Genomic DNA, 11,092 nt, shown 5'->3' with positions numbered 1-11,092 from the left:
GAAAAGCTTCAAGACTTACCTTACTGCCCGCATACAGTACATATGCTTAAATATTGTTAACTTGAGTGCGCACATGCTAAAGTTGCACTTTTCTTCGTTTGTTTCTTCTACTTCTCCCTTATCAAGAGCAAAGACAAATAAACTACCGCAGTTTGTAGTCTGCCAGTGGTTCGTGTTTGAGACCCTAGACGGTCTTGAAGAAAGGACAAGAACCGAATTTCAGGAACATACTGGCCTGGAGATAGGTAAGATAAGTTCGATTTTTTCTCTTCAGAAACTATATACTTATGATCCCTGCAGAGAACAAAATGACAAAATCAATACCACAGCCCAGGCCGTCGTTTTCAAAGTGCGTCAGCTCCTTACTATACAAAGGACCACGCACGCCTGAAATGCAAAAAAAAAGAGAAGAAGAAAAACAGGTCGCGTGAAGAGATATAAAAACATGTAGTCAATCTATAGCAAAGCCTTCAAGGCTCCCGTATAGGCATCCCTTCATTAGTTTGCTCATTAAAGTAGTCATTAAAAACGAATTTTCACTTATAGATTAAAAATTCATTGCATTGAGAAGTAAACTTGCGTCTGTTTCACTGTCTTGAGCGCGTCTGTGTGTGTGTGTGTGTGTGTGTGTGTGTGTGTGTGTGACGGAGTGAGTGAGTTTGTGTTATTGTTTGTCGATTTCTTACGAGAGCCTTGTATAGGCATCGCCATCAAACTAAAATATAAACTCAATGCAATCCCAATGTCCGGACTGAGTCAAAGATTGCTTGAATTGACTCACATTTCAATCAATTTCGTTGAAAAATGGGGGCGGGACAGTTCCGCCTCAATTATCACTAAAAGCCGGATATGATGTCATCAACCACATTTATCGAAAAACTGAAGAAAAAATCTGGGGATATCATACCCAGGAACTCTCATGTCGAGTCTCATGAAGATCGGTCCAGTAGTTTTCTCTGAATCGCTCTACACACACACACACACACACACACACACACACACACACACACACACAACACACACACACACACACACACACACACCACGACACTCGTTTCGATCCCCTGTCTATGTTAAAACATTTAGTCAAAACTTGACTAAACGTATAAAACAATATTAAAAAGGGGGGGGGGGGGGACAAAAGAAAACCGGAAACGTGTAGAGAAAGATGCAAATGGCCTACGACTCTGACCTGGTCTCCCTGCCAAATCAAAAATAAGGTAACCTAGCAATTCGTCTTCACACTGTCAAATAAAACGCGCATCTTCGCGTCGAGTCTCTATACGAAGCCCTCCCGGACGGTACCACACGTACTTTGGGGGGTAACTCTTTTAAGAATCCGATGATCAAAGCTGAGAGAAGATGAGGAGTTTGTAGAGTGGCAATCTTCTGGTTCCTCCCAAAAGAGCCCTAGCTAGCTCCCTTTGCCCCTCGCCTGTATGTGTGAGTGTGTGTGTGTGTGGGTGTGTGAGTGTGTGTGTGTGTGTGTGTGTGTGTGTGTGTGTGTGTGTGCGTGCGTGTGTGTGTGTGTGTGTGTGTGTGTGCGTGAGTGTGTGTGTGTGTGTGCGTGTGTGTGTGTGTGCGTGTGTGTGTGTGTGTGTGTGTGTGCGTGTGTGTGTGTGCGTGTGCGTGTGTGTGTGTGTGTGGGTGTGTGTGCGTGCGTGCATGCATGTACGGCTTTTGCAGCGGCCATTGTATATGTCTCCAGAAACCATGTTGCCAGAGGAACACTAATAGGCTTTCGGGATTGTATCTGCAAGGTACTATTTATCATTGTTCCTTCCTCGGTTTGTTGTGTGGCTGGTTGGGTTTGTTAGTTGGCTTGTATGTCTCCAGATATCCTGTTACCAAGGTAAGACTGACAGGCTTGCGGGATTGTTTCTACTAAGTACGAGAAAACGTAAGTTTCTACTCGTACTTTTTAAGCACCGTTTTTTTGGTTGCTTGGTTAGTTGGTTGTGTGGTTACTTGGTCGATTGGCTTGTCAAAACTATGTCTTCAGAAATGCTGTTGCTTGGGGAAGATGACAGGCTTTGGGAATTATTTCTGAAAGATACTTTTTATCATTGTTCCTTAGTTGGCTGGTTGTCTCAAGAAATCCTGCTACCAGAAAAAAGACTGACAATCTTTCCAGTGTTTATCACCATTACTTGGTTGGTTGGGTGTCTGGCTGCATATCTGGTTGGCTGATTACGTCGTTGGCTGGTTGCTCGGTAAAAAGACTCATTTAATTATTTTGTTTGTAGACTAGACCAGTTCACTTGGAGGTCATATAAATTAGACATTTATCGTTTATGACGTCGTTGGTGGTGTTTTTGATGATGATGATGATGATGATGATGATGATGATGATGATGACAATGCATGATGAAGATGAAGATGATGAAGATGATGATGATGATCAAGATGATGATCAAGATGATGATCAAGATGATGATGATGATGATGATGATGATGAAGATGATGATGAAGATGATGATGATGATGATGATGATGATGATGATGATGATGATGATGATGATGATGTAGTTTTTAAGGGGGGAAGAGACTATTCATGAGCTTATTTCACAATCATCAGGTAAAGGTAAATTACCCTTATTATTATGTCCATTCTTTCATTGCATCCGTCTCATCTCATATGTTCCTTTGTCTATTTATGATTTTTAAACGTAAAATCATGTTCAAAACCCTCAGTATACTGACTATTTTGCCTTTCTTTCGCAACACTGAGCAGTCAGACAAATGTCAGGTCGAAACCCAATCGCAGTACTCTTTCGATCCTCTCCTCCCCCCCCCTCCCCCACCCCCATCCTATTCCCTCGTTTGCGCCCCTAATCTGCCAGGGATGATTTACACGCGAGTTTCAGTAGACGTAAAGGTGAAGTCAGTTTCGATCTGCCTTTTTTTCCTTTTAGGACCGGAGCGTGTCTTGAGTGGTTTGCGAAAGAGCATCATCCCGGCTAAGCCTCCAGCTTCCCTTTCCGTTTGAAGGCAGTTACTGATCATCTCCAGTGATCGTGGCATTTGCTAGCTAAGACAGGCCGTGAAGAATGACTGAAACTGGTCCTTGAATCACAGAATCAGCAGAATGGCAGTGTTGTACTTGTAGCTGTTGAAGCATCTTTTCCTGTGCGTTTAAATGCAATTAGTGGTCTTCTTCAGTGATCGCGGCATTTGCCACCCAGTCCACCCAGTCCACCCAGTGCAGTGGTTCATTATACACTAAAGTCTTGTAAGTTGTTGGACGTACATTTGCCACCCAGTCCACCCAGTGCAGTGGTTCATTATACACTAAAGTCTTGTAAGTTGTTGGACGTACATTTGCCACCCAGTCCACCCAGTACAGTGGTTCATTATACACTAAAGTCTTGTAAGTTGTTGGACGTACATTTGCCACCCAGTCCACCCAGTACAGTGGTTTATTATACACTAAAGTCTTGTAAGTTGTTGGACGTACAATCTACCGGTATTTGCTAACATAAGTAGGAAGAATAGGCCCCTACCTTCTGTGAAACAGGTCATTCCGACAGATAAACCAGCATAAGAACGGAATTAACGGTTATCATACTTGATAAAAAAAAAACCTGTCGATCGAAATGTGGAGCGTGACCAGCAGACCTTGGTTTAAACAAGGTTTTATTCAGTTAGACATGGTACAGTAGTAAACAAGAAATAATAGGGACACGAACTCAAGCGAACGCTTATATTAGGGGAAGGGCTCCTAATATGGACCGGCTCCTAATATGGACCACCTTCTGTTCTGACAAACTGACGGCGCTAGAGCGCTCAAAAAAGTTTTATTCGCTGTATTCACCCTCTCTGGATAACTTGCACATGTAAAAACAGTTGCAAAAACACAAATCTCAAAACCGTTAGGCTTTTTCTCTTTTTTTCACTTTTGGCAGCGTTCACTCTAAATTTGCCACCTAAAACGGACTTGTTTCTGTCCACAGCCAAAGCTTTTATCACACAAAAATTGCTATATATGACAGCTAAACCCGTATTTGTTACATTTTAGCAGTGTTGACCCTGAGTTTCTACTGCACAAAAAAATAATAGCAAAATCTCAAAGTATGTGCGAGTCCCCTAATATGGACCACCTTCAACAAATCGAAGAAAATAAAAGCTAAAGGCTATTTTCATTAATTCATTAAGAAGCTTGCTGGAAATAACCTACAACTAGCCCTCGAGATTTAAAAAAAATGCAACAAAAATTCTTCTTTTTGTGGAAGTTGATAATTTCACTTATTTTCACTCTGTTTTTGATAAGCTTCTTTAGTTTCCTGGTGTGCTTCAAATAATGCTCTCATCAACCCGAAACAGATAAATTTAGAGCATATTTTAATTAGGCTGACTTGTACACTAAGTTGTATCATGTTATTTTGAAGTAAAGTGGGCTTTTTACAGTGATTCGTGAAGGCCGCTTTACTGGTCCATATTAGGCGCCCAGGCTCCTAATATGGACCCTTTGTGATTTTTTCTGTATTTAATTTTTGCTGAATGTCTATCAAAGCTATTTCACTCTAATTAGGCCTAACGGTTAACCTAAGAGAGAAGGACTACCAAACACAAAATGAAACTTCTTCGCAAGAAAACAAGCTAGTTATCAGCGTGAAACAAAAAGTGGTCCATATTAGGAGCCCTTCCCCTACGTGCCCTATACACGAATGGTGGATAATACAAATGTGATGTCGGACAGAGACAATTCTAATAATATACTATGTCATTATCTTGGTCAAAAACAGGATCAAAGTAAACCAAACAAAGAGTAAGACAGCTAGAGCTATAGCAGGGGAAAGAGGGGGTGGGGTGGGAGGGGGCGGGGGGGGGGGGGGGGGGAGGAGAAAGAACGATAGAGACATGTAGAGAGATGAGAGTTGCAAGCGCATACCAGCAGACCTTGGTTTATACTTGTCCGGGTTTTATTTGGCTTTAAAGTTTAATTATTTTAATCGGTAAAATGCCAGTAGTTAATGGCTAAGGCAATCTCTGCAACCTAATACCCCCATTCCACACAACCGTTCTAGCTTCCGTTCCCAGCCGTCCTGGGGACGGCTGCCACAACAATGAGACGCTGCGCAAACGGCCGTTTTGGGCATCTTTGAGCAGCGTCTGACCGTACTGGCTAGAACGGATGTGTGGAATGTGGGTATGACAACTCAGTGTGTGAGAGCGCTAGCGTTGCGTTACCATTGTGTTAAATTAAGTTCCATTAACGATCCATGAGTTCCGTTGCCGATGTGTTAAGGTTCCATTACCGTTCATTTGGAACGGGCGGGGAATGGCTAAAATGTTGAACATGCAGCCCGAACTCACACTTCCCAACCGTTCCTACCGTTCAAAGGAGTTCCGTTAACGTCCATTGGCGTTCCATTAAGGTCCCCTCCCGATCCCTCCCATTCCCGTGCCGTTCCTTGGTCGCTACGGGAACGGGATCTAGAACGGATGTGTGGAATGGGGGTATTACGAGTGGTAGGTTTCCAAGAACGAGTGTAATCGGTTTAGCACTGGTCACAAGCATTGCACAAATGTACATCAGTAAGACGTATTGAAGCAAAGAAAAATGTATTTACACAAAAAATAAATCCGTGCCTTACTATACCATAAAAATCATAATAAATTAAAATATAAAAGAAATGTAATAGAAATCTGCTGCACTTCAATTAACGAAACCGGCGATACCTTCACAACATCTATGCAAATGAGAACTAGCACATATGTATGTAGCCTGTAATGTGCACACTAAAACGAAGAATACGTGTTCAAAGATTTGACCATTCAGCGATAAAACAGACCGTATGGCCGCAGTGGGTCCAGTCACAGTTACGATTTATAATGTGATTTTGTGACGTGGGCAAGGCATGACATCCAGACAATAATTCCACCAGTGCAGAAAAGGAAAAACCGTAATGACAATTGTTGTTGTTGTTGTTGTTGCGTGCGTGTGTGTTTCGTGTGTGTGTGTGTGTGTGTGTGTGTGTGTGTGTGTGTGTGTGTATGTGTATGCGTGCGTGCGTGCGTGCGTGCGTGTGTGTGTGTGTGTGTGTTATGTGTAGTACCTGACCATCGTATTAATTTCACTGTCATTTTTTGTACCACGGTCGTGATTACCAAGTTGGCCCGCGGTCAGTCTTTATATCTCTCTCTCTCTCTCTCTGTCTCTCTGTCTGTCTGTCTGTGTCTCTCTCTCTGTCTGTCTGTCTGTCTCTCTGTCTGTCTCTCTCTCTCTCTCTCTCTCTGTCTCTCTCTCTCTCTATTCCAGTCTTTCTCTTTTTATTACCTCTTGTAAAGCTTCTTTTGTGACACTCAGTGATGACACGGCTGTAACGACAGAGCAAAAGATAAAACCCAAAGCGGCAAAACCAAAGAAAAAACGGAACGCGACGAAATTACACTACTGTCCGAGGCACAGAGGATGGCTTAGAGGCAGGGAAAGGGGAAACTCGAGGCAAAGATATTACAGCGTAACAGTAGAATGCCTTTGCTCCAGGCCGCGACTAACTTTGCCGGCAAGACTGGGATCGGAAAAGCAGCAGCAGCAGCAGTAGCAGCAGATTACACTGGTGAACAGTGACGGGGCTAAATGAGGTGCAAGCAAAAGGGCTTTCGCCAAACTCGTCCGGGTCTCCACCGACACTTTCAGGCCGGCCCTGGGGCCATCAATTCAAAACAGCCTTCCTATACCCCCCCCCCCCCCCCCCCCCCCCCTCAGCCCATCCCTCCTGCCGCCCGATTTGATTGCAACACGCTACCCACCATGAAGCGACGAAGCGCCCATGAGCAGAAATCGGTAAAGGAACTTGATCAGGAGGTGCCGCCCCCCTTGTAATGAAATTAATACGTTCCTGCTCGACTCGATCGCTGTTCGCTACTAGTGAAAAAGAGAGGAGAATTAGCCCGTGTTATAGGGGCGCATGGCAGGGGTGATCGAGGCAGGGAGGAGGAACTATATATAGTATAGACTGAAGGCGCTTGATGTCGGTAATAACGTGCATGTGTCAAAGTCGCTTCTTCTGACTGCTTGAACTTGCTGTGTCTGAGGACTTGAGTCCCGGCGTACATACCTATCACTTGATTTCAGATTGTTCATTCATAAATCTTGAATTCAAGATGTTAATAACTTTTTTTTAAACACCTTCTCGTGAGGACTCCACAGAAAATCCCAACAGATTCGTGCACAGGCAAACAATAAGTAACAATTAAGAACTTAGCTTGGTTGCGTTTTCGGCCGCTTGCTGGTAAACCGCAAGCGAATGAATGATTTATTTTTATTTATTTATTTTTTCAGAATGACCAGACAGATCAGATTCCACTACTACCAATGATAAATGTTAGATATGACAAGGTGTCAAGCGCCTATGAGTTGAAGTACGCAAGAGTGTGTCCCAGGCCTGCTGTATATGGCAGCCATAAAAACTTGATGAGGTACATGTCAGTTAACCCTACAGGGGTTGTCATCTAGTTTAATTACGAGATGCCACAATGACTTTGCTAATCTCAGTTTGTCCTTCAAAATCTGACCCAGTCAGGCTGATTGCAAGTGTGTTTGTTGTAAAGTGTTGCGACATCTTAATTCTTAGTCGTAGGAAAACATAGCCTAGTAATAACTCGACCAAACTTATTTTATACTTCTCATCCTAAAATCGTTTGTTTCCAATTTTGTGAAGAGAAATTTTGGACTCGATGTACATGTACATCTGAGTGATCGAAAAATGTCGGTTTAATCTGAAACAAGGAGAGAATAAAAGGAGAGAAAAAAAATGGCTGACGAAGCTTGGGCTTGTGCCATGTAGGCTAACCTATTACCACACACATGCACCTCTTCTTCTTTTCTATTTTTTATGTTTTAGTTGGCCTAATTTCATCTGCACAAATTTGCAAAACGTGAGCGTATAGGTCAGTTAGAACATTTCCTAACTTATATAGCACATTTTACAATGTCATGCATTCTTGAAATAGACTGGGGTGTGGTAGGATGCGCTGGTGACAACATTTCTTCGCCGAGATTTTGACAGGTGACATACAACGACGTCACTGTAACACGTCGGTGAGTGAAATTTGACCAGAAAATTCGCTAGCAATAAAAACCAAAGGGGAGTAAACGATCCATAAATAGATAATAGTAAGTCAGTGAGAGCTACTGATGCGAAACCAGTTTCCGGACACTGTGAACAAGAAAATTAATCAAGCTTTGAAATGAAAATAAGACTTTGATCCTCAAAATTCAACATTCTTGATTGAGAAAATTCGTCATGAACTGGGAGACAAATTTGCAACTGCAATTGCCACCCCCCCCCCCTCCCCCCTTAAAAAAAAACAAGAAGGGCAAAGCCCATACGACTCACATGCTTGACCTTGACATGACCTTGACCTTCAGCTAAACCTAGCAATGACATCATACACTAAGAACGGCTTCACACATTTTTCCTACCAAAATACATGTGACCTTGACCCAAGGTCAAGGTCATCCAAGGTCATGCAACACAAAGCTGTTAATTCAAGACATAGGAAGTACAATGGTGCTTATTGGCTCTTTCTACCATGAGATATGGTCACTTTTAGTGGTTCACTACCTTATTTTGGTCACATTTCATAAGGGTCAAAGTGACCTTGACCTTGATCATATGTGACCAAATGTGTCTCATGATGAAAGCATAACATGTGCCCCACATAATTTTTAAGTTTGAAACAGTTATCTTCCATAGTTCAGGGTCAAGGTCACTTCAAAATATGTATACAATCCAACTTTGAAGAGCTCCTGTGACCTGGACCTTGAAGCAAGGTAAACCAAACTGGTATCAAAAGATGGGGCTTACTTTGCCCTATATATCATATATAGGTGAGGTATTAAATCTCAAAAACTTCAGAGAAAATGGGAAAAATGGGAAAAATAGCTGTTTTTTAGACAACATTTATGGCCCCTGCGACCTTGACCTTGAAGCAAGGTCAAGATGCTATGTATGTTTTTTGGGGCCTTGTCATCATACACCATCTTGCCAAATTTGGTACTGATAGACTGAATAGTGTCCAAGAAATATCCAACGTTAAAGTTTTCCGGACGGACGGACGGACGGACGCCGGGACGGACGGACGGACGACTCGGGTGAGTACATAGACTCACTTTTGCTTCGCATGTGAGTCAAAAAAGGAAAGAAAAAAGAAGAAACACCCTGATCATTAAATACGCACCTTTTCATTGTAGACAGGCTGTTTTTCAAACGTAAAACAAAGTAATACTGAATGCGACAACTGATGTCAGTCATGCAGTAAAACATGACTGAAATATACAGACCAGAATAACACGGTTTCAAGACCCTGGGAACAAATATGGGATACCTTCTTCTTCTTCGAATTATAATTGAGGCATCTGAAAGCCAATCCCTGTAACTACAAGTCAAACCCTATTCGGTTTCGTTTTAGTGACGGTAATGCAAATCAAGTACATTCACATTGACACATACAAATAAAGCCTCTACGGCCATGATCAGTATATTCCGTACTGCAGAATAAGTCTACATGAGTTATGGAGCTTACATTTCAAGGAACACGGTTTCAGAAAAACAAAGAGTCTCCAGCCAAAATGTCTATTGAACAAAAATCCTCGTGTATGTCTATGTGAACCGAAAACATTCTACGTGAATAAATAGAAACCGAAGTAATTCTACGTTTATGACTTCTATGGATCGAAGAATTCTACGTCTACGTCTGTGGACCGAAGCAAAGGAACTGCCACAATGCCATCAGATGACGAAACAATTGTGGCAATCAGATGACTCCTATACAGATGCCGCCGGGTCGGGCAAATGGTTTCGCCCTAGGGGTGAAGCAGGGGAGAACATTAGTGATCAATGTATTTCGTCTGATGACATTTCACCAGTCTGGACAGCGTTCTTCTTCAGTCGGGTTCATTTCAGTCTTCAAAGCGGACGAAAAGAAAACTGAAGACGCGTGGACACAAACGGACGAACGGATAAACGGACACACAGACAGACAAAGAGCCTGGACTATCATGCAGGCTTACTCGCATTTCTTGCAGACCTCAGAAAGCATGTTGCAAGCGCGGTCGGGAATACTATAACAGTTTACTGATAAGGGAAAAGGAGTGTGTCGCAAAATCCGCCCACATTCACTGCGGCTGTTGCTCAGCAATGTCGCAAAATCCCGTGCATGCTACCGTGTCGCAACTTGCGACAAGTCCGCATAAGCCCCGTGTAACGTGTTCAGCTTTCTGATTCAGCCTCGTCGGTTGATCTTGTATAAACTCCACACTTGAAAAGCCCCCTCCCTTCCATAGTACCGTGATGATCGAGCTTACTTAACTTTCATGGGGTCAAATTTTTTCAACCATTTTTTTTTTAATTTAAACTCGGTGCACGTTTTCGAAGAAATTCGTCGACGTTTTTGGGGTGAAATCTATTAAATGTCAACACAAATTTGAAAGAAACTCAGTGACATGCTTTTCTTCCTTCAATAAATGTACTTCTTTAATTTGACCAGGAAACAAACATTTTAGTCTCGAGTAATATATCGAATCAGAAAGCTGAATGCCGGGAAAAAGCTGAACGCTTAACTTGAACCTGCCGAACTACATAATAGCTTGAAGATTGTCATCATTGTAGTCAAAACTTGAAGAAGAAGAAGAAGTAGAGAGACTGTGACAAGACAAGACAAAATCTGTACTGATATCGAGGGTAAAAGATAAGCACGAATATATGCTTTTTTACATCCAGCCCTGGCCCTAAGATAGGGTCAACAGGAACAGAAAACAATATAATCAAAGCCGAACTATCACAGCAAACAAACAAGAGAGAGAGAGAGAGAGAGAGAGAGAGAGAGAGAGAGAGAGAGAGAGAGAGAGAGAGAGAGAGAGAGACGGAGGGAGAGGAGAGAGAGAGGGAGAGAGAGAGAGAGAGAGAGAGAGAGAGAGAGAGAGAGAGAGAGAGAGAGAGAGAGAGAGAGAGAGAGAGAGAGAGAGAGAGAGAGAGAGAAACTAATCTTTTAGCCGTGTTCAAATACTTCAGTGGAAGGACCCAAGAAACCTGCAATCCGATGCCACGGCATGGTTAGGTCACAGAGATTCTATATCTCTGTG

This window comes from Littorina saxatilis, linkage group LG12 (genome assembly GCF_037325665.1).
Source record: "Littorina saxatilis isolate snail1 linkage group LG12, US_GU_Lsax_2.0, whole genome shotgun sequence".
Taxonomy (NCBI): Eukaryota; Metazoa; Mollusca; class Gastropoda; order Littorinimorpha; family Littorinidae; genus Littorina; species Littorina saxatilis.
The sequence above is the reverse complement of the archived record's forward strand: the minus strand, read 5'-3'. Positions refer to the sequence as shown.